This window comes from Anomalospiza imberbis, chromosome 7 (genome assembly GCF_031753505.1).
Source record: "Anomalospiza imberbis isolate Cuckoo-Finch-1a 21T00152 chromosome 7, ASM3175350v1, whole genome shotgun sequence".
Classification (NCBI taxonomy): Eukaryota; Metazoa; Chordata; class Aves; order Passeriformes; family Viduidae; genus Anomalospiza; species Anomalospiza imberbis.
Window position 1 is genome coordinate 30,724,393 of NC_089687.1, and position 13,093 is coordinate 30,737,485.

The 13,093-nt window shown below is 44.2% G+C and overlaps 1 long non-coding RNA gene across 1 annotated transcript; it reads right to left on the bottom strand.

Annotated features, from left to right (window-relative positions):
• Positions 1–1,684: 1,684 nt before the first annotated feature.
• Positions 1,685–9,956, bottom strand: LOC137477373 (uncharacterized). The gene is made up of 2 exons (XR_011000963.1): positions 9,909–9,956; positions 1,685–2,064 (listed from the first exon to the last, which is right to left on the bottom strand). It is a non-coding gene; the product is annotated as an uncharacterized lncRNA (long non-coding RNA).
• Positions 9,957–13,093: the final 3,137 nt, after the last annotated feature.

Genomic DNA, 13,093 nt, shown 5'->3' on the forward strand with positions numbered 1-13,093 from the left:
CTTCTGACATCAGATGAAACACTTCCTTTCAGTTTTTTCTCCTTTTGATTAGCTATTTCTTTTCATTTACATCCCATAGCCTCAAGAAGTTATTTTTGAATGATCTGTTTGCTGCAGATTTCCTGTAGAGGCCCAACCATCTACTTGTCTTTGAGAAAGTACCCTGCTGCTACTTGGTCCTACAATTGTTTCCATATGAGCCTAAGGCAGGCAGGTTCTCATCTTCCATTTAGATTTTTTTTTTTTAATGGATGATGAAAGCAGGAAAAATTGAGCCATACAGCTCCCTAAAGCTTTTGATGTTCAGCTTCCCCAGTCCAGCACCATGGTGACACACCAGCACAGGGAACATCCACTGCACGATAACAAAGAAACATACACTTTGCATTTTACAGAAAGTGCTCTTCACATGGCAAAACATCTGTCCAAACCTATAAAGCAGGCAGTTTGCTGTCTTTTAAGGCAGTCCTGACTCAATGCCGCAAGTCACTCTCCTTGTAAAAGGGAGGATGTTATTTTTTCTGCTAAACTCTGTCCATCAAAACCCCTGTACAGGTCATGCACTGAAGATTTTGATTTGATGATCCTTGTGGGCCCCTTCCAGCTTAGACAATTCTGTGATTCTGTCCCTGCTGAGTTCACACATTCACTCCCAATCCTCTGAAACTGGGGGGTTGTCTTGTCACTGGGATCCAGCACCAGGGGGTTCTGACCCGTGCTTGGGATATCCTGGTGCTACTGACACATAAATAAACCATAAATTTTCTTTCTCTAATCCACCAAGACATGTGTGATCACCTCAGATCCTTGCATCAAAGCAACATCCCCTGGGACAGCTGGAAGCACACAACACACTTCACCAGCTCCAACAGCTGTCACCAGTCCCACCAGTGGCCACCTCCATGGGATCTAGAGTAAGGAGTCCCACTGCTTTCTTCCTGTAGCTACTTCCTTGAGGTAGACCAGCAAATTCTGCCTTTTCCTGACATACAGCCTAGGTGGTGGTGCCTTAGAAGCACCAGTGACAGCTGGATGAAAGGGAGTAAAGACTAGCCTTGTGATCTGTCACAAAGTGACTGCTGGCCAACACAGACACGTGAGAACTGGGGTTTAGCAACAAGCAAGCAAAAACCAAGCCTGCAGCTTTGCTTTCCTCTGTGCAAGTTTGACATCACTGAGAAAGGTCACATACAAGTAAAACCCCACTGAATACACTGAAATACACACAGAACAGAACCTCTTCCAAAGGGTTTGCTAAGAAAACAAAGCAGAAAAGACACGGTCACCTTTGAGTATTGTGTGGATGGCTGCAAAATTGATGCCAATAATCACTTTCTCTTTCCAAAAATCACTGCCATCTTTTCAAAGAACAATATATGATCTGGTTAAGGTCCTGATCCAAGGTGATGAATACTATCAGGGCTGGGAGCTTCATCCCTTACCTAACATTTATTGTAATGAAACTTTCTGGCTAAACTTTGGCATGGAAAATTTCAATCTAAATAATTAGGCTGAGTTACCTTGAGTTGATGCATCTTCTTACCCGTTTTGAGAAATCTTGTATCACCATCCTCACTAGAGAAGACATTAAAATTGCTCACTACACCCACTACCTTCAGGAGCAGGGATAAGTTGGTCTGGTGTTACCGAAAAGAAACAGCTGGAGATCTAACATGATCAAGTGTTTTTGACAACAGATGAATTTTTTTTTTTGTAATGAGCAATTTTGCTCATTCTGTAAGCCTTTTCTACACTGAGACTTATTTTTAGCACTGGCAAGACCTAGCTCATTAACATACACAGAAGATTTTACAGTAAATTAGTATCACTGTTTGTTGCAATGTATGCAATTTTGCAACCTTCCAAAAGCAGGACAGGTTTAATTTTGCCTGTTTCAAGGGTGTTACTGACCCTTCACTTGTACTGCTAGAGGGAAGATCAGATGGCAGATCCTACACCGTGCTGGGAATAAGGAAGAAGCTGAATGCCCAAAGGTTGCTGCTGCATTTCTCTTTTCCATTGTCTTTTCTCCAGAGGGAACTGTTTAGAGAGAGGATGAAATGACTGTGGGAAAGAAAAAATTGTGTGAAAGAGGAAACCTGAGAAAAGTAGCAATGAGAGGTCATTAGAAACCTCTTGAACAGTGAGAATGTTTCAGGTTTGTTGAGAAGCAGAACTATCCATCTCTGTGCCACATGCAAAGTCGCTGAACTACACTATTTTCCCTCAGCTAAACACCAGCTTATTCATACAGATTTCAATCATGTAAGCAATTAAAAATAATTGTTTTCCCTCAGCTGGTTGTTTTTTTCCCCCACAAAATACTGACAAAAATGGCACATGTTTCTCCTCTTGCTTGAATTTACTTTATTTGTGCCAAAATTAATTTCTGACCTCTAACACGTGCTCCAGAAAACGGTGACTGAAACAGAAAGTGAGACTTTCCATCTGATTAAATGTTTTTATCGTTTACGGTCACATAAGATCCATTGTCTAGTGCTTTCCTGCAATTCCTTCTCAGCATTTAGAAATTCCTGATTGACAAGGAACACATCTGGGAAACCCAACCACTTGGGTTGGGAAAAGAAACTAAAAGGAGAAGGATTTCAGAAGTGACAGCAGCATAAGAGATAAATATGGGGAAAAAAAGTTGGAAGGCCAGCCTAGCACTTACCCAGAGATCCCAGCAGTAGTTCCAGGCAGGATTTATTCTAGTAATAAAAATACCTGGGGGATACAGGTATCCTAACACAACAGAAGTGGCAGCGCTGGTAGAGCTGAGTTACATAAACACAGTGTCACCTTCTCCTTGCCTGCCTGGATCTCTCCAGGTACAGAGCAGGTTCTGTGGGATCACAAATGGGCAATTCTGTTAGCAGAAGACTTGGGAGCAGATGAAAGCTTGAGTCCACCATCCCCCAACATACCTGCTAGAGAAGCTGAGCTGGTACAGGGTAGGGAAATTAACTGTGCTAGATAAAGGAGTGGTTTTAAAATCTCCTTTTGCCTGGAGCACTGAAGAAACCAAGAGAAGGAATAGCAGCTCTGCAAGGGACGCAGCTGCATGCCACTCCTTTTTGAGGGTGAGATGCAATACTCCACTCTTGCCTACTGAATTCTTCCTCAGGGAATTAGAAGCTGGAGGAAAATTAGGGGGTTTTATTTATTTATTTTCACCAACCCATTGTGCAGCATTCTTTATCTATGATCTAATAACTCTTTTAGCATTCGTAACTTCTGTGATTTCAACCAGAGGAAAAATGCGATAGGATTTTGCATGACTCACGGGTCTTGTGAAATGCTTTCAAACAGCTCATCTTTCAAGCTTTTTATCCTGATTGAAGCAGGGTAAAAACCCAAATTCTGTGAAATGGTCTGCACACCAAGTTTCTGCAAAGCATGCTGATCCTTAAAGGTGATTTTCTTCTGAATATACAAACTGTTCTGGAAAAATTTGACAAATATCTACCTGATTAAGCCCACAAAGGGGTGTTTCTACATTCTTGGGTACATTCTTACATACCTGCCCAGAGCTTCAGGCTTTTATCTTTTTTTTTTTTTCTTTAAAATCAAGGCCAAATTTTCAACTGGCAAAGTAGATCTGCAGATTGGGGTTTGCTAAGCCAATGGGAACTGTTACCTGAAGCTTGCAGAGCTTACTGCTCTCAGCTCTGCTGCCACTCTCAGTTGTGTGAATCCACACAGGGCCACCAGAAATCTGATTGCCAAAGATCACTCAGCTTTGTTTCTAGTGAGCAGCTGCCATATGGATTCCCCTTTCCACTGAGCTCTGATGTGCCTGCATCCCTTCTCCTGCTCCCTTGCCTCATTAAAGCTTATGACAAAAAGGCAAGTCATTGCCTGGAGCTCCTCGAGAGGCAAAGCACAGCTGCAAGCTCTTCATGCCTTTCCATCAGCATTTTTGTGGCACAGCAGCAATGCTCTGTGCATCACAGGCACTGAGCCTGACTGCTGTTCGCTTCCAAAACCCACTGCACACTCCCAAGTTGTCTGTCCTCTTTTTTGATCTTTCCATCCATCCCTTTGGTCACCAGAACAGGAGCTTTGAGCTTTCTAGTTTTCAAATGCCTGCATTGTTTATGGCATTGCCGACCTCAGCCAAGGGCTTGGCAGCTTTCCCTGGGACAGAGAGGCTCTGTGGGGAGGGGATGGACTCGGGAGGCAGCAAGAGAGAGCAGAGGCATCTGAAAGTCATCCTTCAGTGCAACTTTGAGAAAGCAAAGCTGTGACCAACACACAGAGTGACAGGCTGCAAATGAGGACATCTGAAAACCCTTTCCCACGGTGGGGAGAGTTGTTGTGCTGCTGTTCCAAGTAACTCCTCTTACACGGCTTACTAATAACAACACTTAGGAGTAGTAATAATAATAATAATAATGGGTCATGGAACAGATTTGGGGTTCTGACTATCATTCAGCAGGGAGTGAAACATCTCAACTGTCTCTTTTAGAAGTGCTGGGAAAACCTGTCATAATTAAGGATTAAAGCACCAGGCAGATGTGACATTTAATATCTGAAATGCCATCAGAGAGGAAATTGCACTTTAAGTTGTATTGTTATCCAAGTTAATAATAATACTAATAAAAGAAATAAAGAAAAAAATAAGACAGATCTAACAGTAAGCACTGTGTGCCGTAGCCCCTGACACCCAAGGGTGGTTCCTGTACCACAGCATCCCTTTGGAGCCGGCCCCATGGCTGGGGATGTGAGCAGGCTTCACATGGGCCCCCTGTACCACTGCATGAAACACACTGAAAGTTTCCAGGCCACACTGTAAACCAAAGAAAAACTAAGACACTTCCCAAAACAAATGAAAGTCATCTCTTCTGTCACTTCCCCTAAATGCTTGTCCCTGAAATGTCTTGCTGCGTTTGCCTCAACCTTTCAATGCAGGAAAGGCTGTGGCACAACAGTGGCAAGCTGTGTGGACTGAATTCTGGCAGAGCTGGTTGGGGCAGGAAGGAAGTTAAAGGGGAAAGAGTTTCACATTTCAATAGACAGAGACAAGTATTTCCTATAATAAGGAAACAGGATTTGACTGAATATTTTGTGTTTTAAGCTTTTTATACCTCACTTAATAAAAACTAACTCCTTTTCTCCTCCTGCCACAGCGTATCGTGCCTCAGATAAAATCCTTTCGAAGAACAACATGCACACACAGTATAATCTGACATTATTCCAGTGCTACAGGGAACATCTTGAACATAATTGCACCACATGGAAGTTGACTTGCTATGAGAAAAACACACAAAAAAGCTTTCAAAACAAATCTGTAAACACATTTATGCTCCCAATAGCCATGATAAATCCAATTAAACAGCCAGGATGTGTGTTACAAACTGTCACTAAAGAAGTTAATGCAGTTTCTGTGGTAGGGAATATTCCATCTCTAAGCAAGAAATCCTAGTTCCAAACTGCCCGAGGGTCATGATTTTATAGTCAAGCCTCATTTGAGAGGACCAATAGCCAAACCAAGACTCTTTAAGCCCAGCTCACCCATATCCCATCCATGCTGGCACTGCATTGCCTGACCTTCACTCTGCCTAGTCCCGGCATCACCTTCTCTCTGTGCCATTTAGGGCCTTCGGGATCTCTACTTGCCTCTAATACAGAAAAGGTCCTGTAGATACACGTGCCATGCCCCACACAGTACCAGTCTGACCTTCTGCTCCCAATACACTGAAAACATACAGCTGAAAACGACTGGGGAGGAATCATTTCAGTCTGAAACTGAAGAATTTCTTTCCTGCAAATGCCAGCAGTGAACAAAGGAGGAATATTGCCATTGGACTGGGAAGGGCGTGGTGTTTTGCAGCATCAGGGAACAAGAGACCCCAGCTGAAGAACATCTGCTTCTGAGGAACATCAAACAATCCACGGCAAGATTTCCACTGGCTACCTGTTAGCCACACTGGTAATATAAATCCTACTAATTCAGAAACAGCACAGAAGCTGTAACACCATTGCTTTGCATCAAAACAATCTAAATGTCATTGCTATTTCTCATGAGGGAGCAAATTCCATTTATGAGTGCTCAGAACAAGAGCAGCAGCAGCTGGTCGGGTTCCCCACTGAAAGCTGCTCCCAGCCTCAGCATCACAACACCCAGAGTGTTGTGTTCCACAACAGTGGAAACCCAGTGTGGAACATCTCGGCACTCAGCCCCACTGCTGGGCATCCTAATCACACATTAGCCACGTAGGTAAGAGTGCAAAGCTCAAAAGCTAATTATCCTTCAAATAAAGGGAGTCAGTGGACCCAAACGTGTTCCACCTTTCTGTAGGAAAGGGCTAAGGAACACCGCAACCATTGCTCCCCCACAGTTTCCCTGTTCCTGTTTCCCCCTTTTTAAATTCTGTGCACACGATGGGTCACCCCTCCACAACCTTCCCATTTTTCTTCTTCAAAGGTTTGAAGTCTCCATTTTCAGTGGATGTAGCAATGATCTCTCTCAGGGCTGTGGTGCTATGACTCACAGCAAAAGAAACTAATATAGCACCTGGCTTGGATGCACAGCTTGGAAGCAAAACCAACAACAGGGAACATTTGCAGAACAATACATGCCTACAGAACACTGGACAATGATTTAGAGCACTGCATGTTTTGGCCACTCAAGAGATGTTTTAGAAGTTTCTTCATTGTCAGCAAGTGGCAATGCTCTGTCTTAAGGCACCCTGTGGCCACACACACGATCAGCTTAGTGAACATGGGTGTTTTGGGCTGGAAGATGCTGTTGCTGACAACAGGCAGTGTGGATTGGAAGGGCAGGAGCAGAGCTGTGCCACAGGCAGTGGACACCTGCCTGTGGAGTAGGATGTTTCTCCCCTGGCCTGATGCCAGCAGGAGTTGCTTTTTCCCACTGTCTTTGAACATGACCATGGATATTTTTATCCCTGTCCTTTCTATGAGTGGAAAAGCATCAGCCAGCATGTTGTCTCCCTACAAGGATTATAGACACTTAGATAACAACAAATTAAGAAATGGACAAGCATTAGCTGCATGGTTCCAGCCTGCTGAGTTTATTTGGGCATACAGGCTGCTGAAGCCACACCTGCCTGGCTCAGACACCATCTGAATGTTTGCAGAGCTGCTGGACACCTTGAGCAATAATGACGAGGCCCAAGGGCTTTATGAGTATTTCCAGGTGTGTCTAAGTTGTTTCTGACCTCTTCAGACTGCAGCCTGTTTGGCTTATGAAGCTGGCAGGATCGCCTGGTGTGTTTGGTATTGGAGCTCCTTTGAAGCAGGGAACGGTGTTTGCAAGCTCCCTCTGGCATGTCTCCGCACTGAGGAAGCTTGCTCAAAGCTGGGAAGTGCCAAAGGTCCAAGTCAGCTGGCAAATAACACCTGCCTAGGGATGCTTTCCTTTGGACATACAGTTCTGGGAACAGACTTGAAGTTGAATGACACAGAAGAAAAGCTCTTTTTTCCAGCCACGCTGTTTTTGAAATTAACAGCTTAAAAAGGTTTTTTTTCACAGCTGAAAGAAAAATCCAAGACAGAAGCTCAAAGAGTTTTGACTTTCAACCTGGTGTCCCTCTTGTACCTGCATCTCTTGTGCATTTTCAGCATTATATACATACATAATCCAGCATCCTAATCCTGAGCTAGGCTCTTCCAGGCACCTGTGCCTCAGAGGAGCCTGGTACTGATGCCACAACCTTTGGCAGATTTTTAACACCACTGAATGTGGATCCACATCCAGAGGAAATTGGAGCATGAGACAAGGCTGGTCATGAGTAGTCACCCCTCACTTTCAGAAGGTGTTCTCACTCCACACTGTGGTAAACTGGACAGTAGATAAACCAGGCTGTCTCCCTGCTCAGCAGGAAGGACGTGTCCTTCTGTGTCCCAAACACAGAAGGTACAGCTCTCACTAACACCTTGTCCTGCTAATGTCATGAACTGGGCTCTCCTGCTCTTTCACACTCTGGAGATGTGCCCTGCAGCCAGGAGAAGCCAGATTTTCACACAGGCTCAGCACCAGAGGAATCCCACTGACTCCAACAGAATCAGAGCAGCAGGACACAGAGAGAGAGAGGTGCAAAGCTGTAAAGCCTCTGGACAAGTCCTACAGCAAGGGCATTTGGCAAGTACCTGTGTTGCATTTGGCACCAGATCAGAAAACTAAACCCTGCGAGTACTTTGAAGACAAAGCCTCTCTCCTCACCTTGCCACACTATTTCTTTAAGTAATCCTTTCTCATCCTGTCAGAATAGATGCCAGAGCTGGAAATACTCACTTTGTGAAGAGGATGAATCAGGGAAAAGTGCCGGTTTTCTTCTGTGTCTTTCTTGAAGATTCTCTGGCCACTGTCTGAGGCAGGAGCCCAGGCTTGTTCAACCTTTCCTCTGAGTCAGCATAGCAAGTCTTCACCTTCACTTGCTGTCTGGCACAAAAGGAGAAGAAAAGCATTTGTACTCTGCTGCAGTCACCGCCACAAAAATCCTGTTGTTGTCAGCAAGAGCTAATACAGATGTCAGGAGAGGCTGAAATGACTCCATCAGGGAATATTTGTTAAAATCTATTTGGGGCACATCCTGCATTCCTCAAGTACCTGCAGGAATGGCTATGACTAGCAGGGGCAAAATGACTGTACATCCTATCCTGGCTCTCCCTGCCTAGATGTCCATACATGCACCAAGCATCGCTCGCTTATCAGTGTTTTACAAAAAGATAGCCCTTTAAACAAATTACCATGTTTTAGAGAAAGACATTGGAAAGCTGCCTGTGAGGAATGTACAATGTAAACCCATTAATCAGGCAAAGTCACTGGCATATCTCTACCTAATCATTCCATAGCACTTATTTCTTTGTCTCTCCCATGTTTATAATCAAATAGAACAAATGCAGCAGTCACAAAATTCTGAGCTGGTGAGGAAAAAAAAAGTCATTAAGCAGCCTGTTCAGAAGTGCACAGAAAATGTGTAATGACAGAAGACTGTATCTGAAAGCAGGAAAAGTAGGAATTTAAAAAGGCCAGGCATCCTGGGAGGGGAGGGGAAGCATGCCAAGCTGGCACGCTCTGTCGGCAGCAGGAATTGCGCACCGGTGGATTCCGTGCGGGTGCACATGTACAGCGCTGCATCCGTAAGGAACAGCAAGCTGTGAAAAGAAACTATCAACAACCCAACCCTGACCAGACAGGCTCTGAAAGAGCAAGGAGATATTTCAGGTAGGTTGGAGGTGCCTGGTTATGGCTGTGCCAATGGCCACCTGCCTGAGCTGGACCTGGCAGAGCCCACACAAAGAAAATAGGAAGCAGCAAGACACTCAAAAACTTAACGGGTCAAACAGCAGTGGGGAGCCACAGGTTGCCTTTGTGTTGTACCCAAGAGCTGGAAAACATCATCAGAACTTTCTTAACAGAAAACAGCCTCCTTTGATCTAAAAGGGCTTGACAGGCTCTTTTGACAATACAGATATTAACCCTGTAGGTGGTTGAGCACACCAGGGCTAAAATTTAATTTCAAGAAATGTTGGAAAGAGAATAATTATTTTCACAATTGTTTAACAGTACTAGCAATTCATTCTTCCAGGAGTACTTCATCAAATCCCAGGACAGTTACTAAAGGCTACTGTATAAGTGTGGAAACAAGAAACAACAGTCAGGATAAATCTGAAGGCACAAGACTGACAGACATGCACTTATCCATAAATAAAACATTGTTCCCATGGCCTCCTTACAAAACCATACCACCTTCTGTGGTTTCTCATAGCAAACACAGGAGGTTGACTACTTCTGTTAGTTCTCTTTCGTTCCCAGGCTCTCAAGGTTTGTTTTTAAATGAAATACACAATGATGTTTTGAAGTTCGTGACAGTGGGCAAGCCCTCTTTCTCCACAGGAGGGATGCAGCAATAAAACTGGCCCTGCCAGGTGCTGACCTGCCTGCCTGTATGGGGTGAGGGTAGTTCAGCTGCAGTGAAGCCCAGTGTCTGAGACTCAGTCAGGATGCCATCATCAGTGGTAGCATCACCAGAGTACTTACCACAAACCATCTGGAATCAAAAGGAAACAACAGATTTAGGTAACTACTAAGCTAAGCCACGCATCAACCAGTGGCCTAAGAGCCAAAAGTGCTGATTTCTGAATCAGCACATACTACTGACACGCTCTCTTCTGGCATCTCCATCCACCAGCCTAGTTTACCCCTCATGTCGCTTTCCAGAGGGAACATCCTCCCCAGCACCCTGGCAAAGACACAGGCTCACTCACAGCAACACCCCCATCCGCCCATCCCACATCCAGCAAAGCCTCCCACAGGAGAATATGTTCTATTCTGGGGTTTTATGGGTAAGCAGTGACCCACCATGAATGTGTTTTCTCTTGGGACCATTCCCCATGGATAAATCCATGTAAGGTATTAGTGCTGCACAGCAGCACAGGGCACTCTCACAGCAGCTTTTAGGCTGCATCAATACTCCTTTACAGAGGTAACAAGATCCCTTATGTTTGCAAGCAGGGGTTCAGAGCCTCTTGACAAATGAAGCCTATAAACCTATTAATCAGTGCAAATTTAACATAATAAATAAGAGCCTATGGTCAAAAAGCCCCAACTGCTTCTCTCTTGCAGATTCAAAGCAAAGAAGGAATCCAGTCAGATTTGTATCACTGCTTCCTTGCTCTATAAATAGCTGCAACTGCCATTCTAAAAATAAACCAGATAAATATTTAAGGCCCACTGCTACTTAACTTACTGTTGTGCTTACATACTGCTTACTGTTGTGTAAATCAGGAGAAATATCAATGAGATCCATACATTTACACCACAATGCTTTGCTGAAGTCAGAGGGAAGGACTGTTTTTCCAGTGATTACAGAAAAGTCCTCCCATCAGCTTCCCAACACTTCACCATCAGCTTTCCTTCCCCTGACCTACAGATCCCTTTGACAGCCATGGGAAAACAAGCATGGGGGAAATGCCAAGAAAGCTGCTACAGTCCTTTTGCCTAATCCATAGGATGAATAAATAATTTTTTAAAGGGTACCTCTGTCCTATTTTTTTTAAACTTAGCCTGAACAAGGATTGCAAAAGATGCCTGCTCCCTAGAGCAGTTTAGGAGTAAGTACTCTGCTGGAATTTTCTATTTAGCTTGGTATCTATACTTGTCAAATAAAACAACGATTACCATAAAACTGCTGTAAAAATAAGCAGCTATACTCTTCTTTTGTAGATAATTTGTCTGTCCCCAAAATAACTCAGTATTTTGCCCATGAAATACTTCACACTAATGCACTTTTGAAAAAAAAACAGTTGGAGACGAACAAAATAGTCTCAAATAGCTCTTCTATCTAATTTTAACTCAAAGACACCATTTTACATCAAATAAAAAGACAACATAATGCACCTGATAATGAATCGCATTATTTGTGAAGGCACTAACAGAACACAAATTATTTGTATTACTGGAATAAACATTCAACAGAATCCACCAAAACATGTGAAATTATTTAAAGGAAAATACAGTCATTCTCCATCCTGAATAAACCAAGGGGAAAAAACCAACCCAAATCAACCAAACCAAAACCAATCCTAACTGTTCTTGAGCATGCACAGGTATTCTATTATTCTGATTACATGGGAAAACTAAAGACACAAAGGCTGCCTGTTTTGCTATTTTTCCTTGCTTTTCCAGGAAACCAAATATTAAGTACCTGGCTTACAAACCTCCAGCAGTTGATCCCGCTTCCTTTGACGTTCACCTCCTACGAATGACACAATCCAACACCCACATACCAGCTCTAAGAAATCAAGAATGCTGTTGCTTCAACAAACCCCCATGCACTTGGGGCTAGCCAAAGAAAGATTAAACACCCTGGAACTCTGCAAAGAAATTATACCCACTGCTGACGTAAGGAGGGGGAAGGGAGGGCAAAGGGGAAAAAGGAAAAATTAAATAAACCAGAGGAAGCATCCTTAGTCATCCAGAGCAATGTGTTGAGATTTTAACAGCACACCTGGAAATTGAAAGCCTCTATTAGCTCTAGCTAGAAAGTAAAGAGCAGGCTGCAAATGGGCAATGAGCATTACCTCGTGGGGTGGGAATGGGACTCGAGTGCCTTCTCCTCAGCCTGGCCTTGCAGGTGCTGCAGGGGACAGGGGCTGCCTCCAACAGCATGAGAGCCCAAGGCAGGCAGGGCTTTGGGAGCACAGAGGAGCTCCCTCCCCACCTCACACAGCTGCTGACTTTTCCCGCTGCACAAGCCAAATAAATCATCAGCAGGGAGCACCTGGGGCCTTTGTGGAAAATCATGGATTCAGCAGCATTGAGAGGATTTGGTATCCCATCTAACACTGCAGCCAGGCTTTTACACACCTAGATGAGGGCATTGTGGATGATGTTGAGTGTTTTAGGGGATAGAGTGTATGGGGTGGCAGGACTCCAAAAGCCTGGGAGGAAAACAAATGCTGTGGACATGCTCTGCACTGCTCCCCTTCCTCCTTCCCCAAGTGTCAATTTGTCATGCATGAAGCTTGAGAGCTCTGCATGCTGCATCCCAGGAATGTCACCCATCGCTGGGACCAACAGCACTGCTGCCTGCCACAGGCAAGTCTTCCCTCGAGTGCTCCCAGCCAAAAGCAGTTCTCACTCAATTTTCCACAGCTGAAAAGACCTGGGGAGGGCAGAGCTGACCTGCATCTAAAAGTGACCTTCCCCTTCTCCCCCTATTTTGACTTGTATTTATGAGCAAACAGGTAAAAATACCGCCTTTAAGCTGAGAGCCCCAGCTTTGGCCTAAGCACCAGCCATTTAGGAAATCAGACAAACAAACGGGAGGAAAGGAAAATGCTGCATAATTACTCAGAGCCACCCTGAAAGGAGGGCTGTTACCAAAACCACTGAGTCTCTACTGAGGATTTCTTACAGCAGCAGAACGCTGCCTAATAGCTGCTATATCCTGCTTGAGCAAGTATATTCTCCTCGGAAATCAAGCAAAGGTTTCTAATAGTTTTTGACAGAGTGTGGTCCCCTAAAGCTACATTTTCTGTCTGATTCATGCTGACTAACTGTAACCCTACGACAGTTATTGAAAGTTAATTAGCGGTGAAGTGCTAAGAGCTCTAAAAA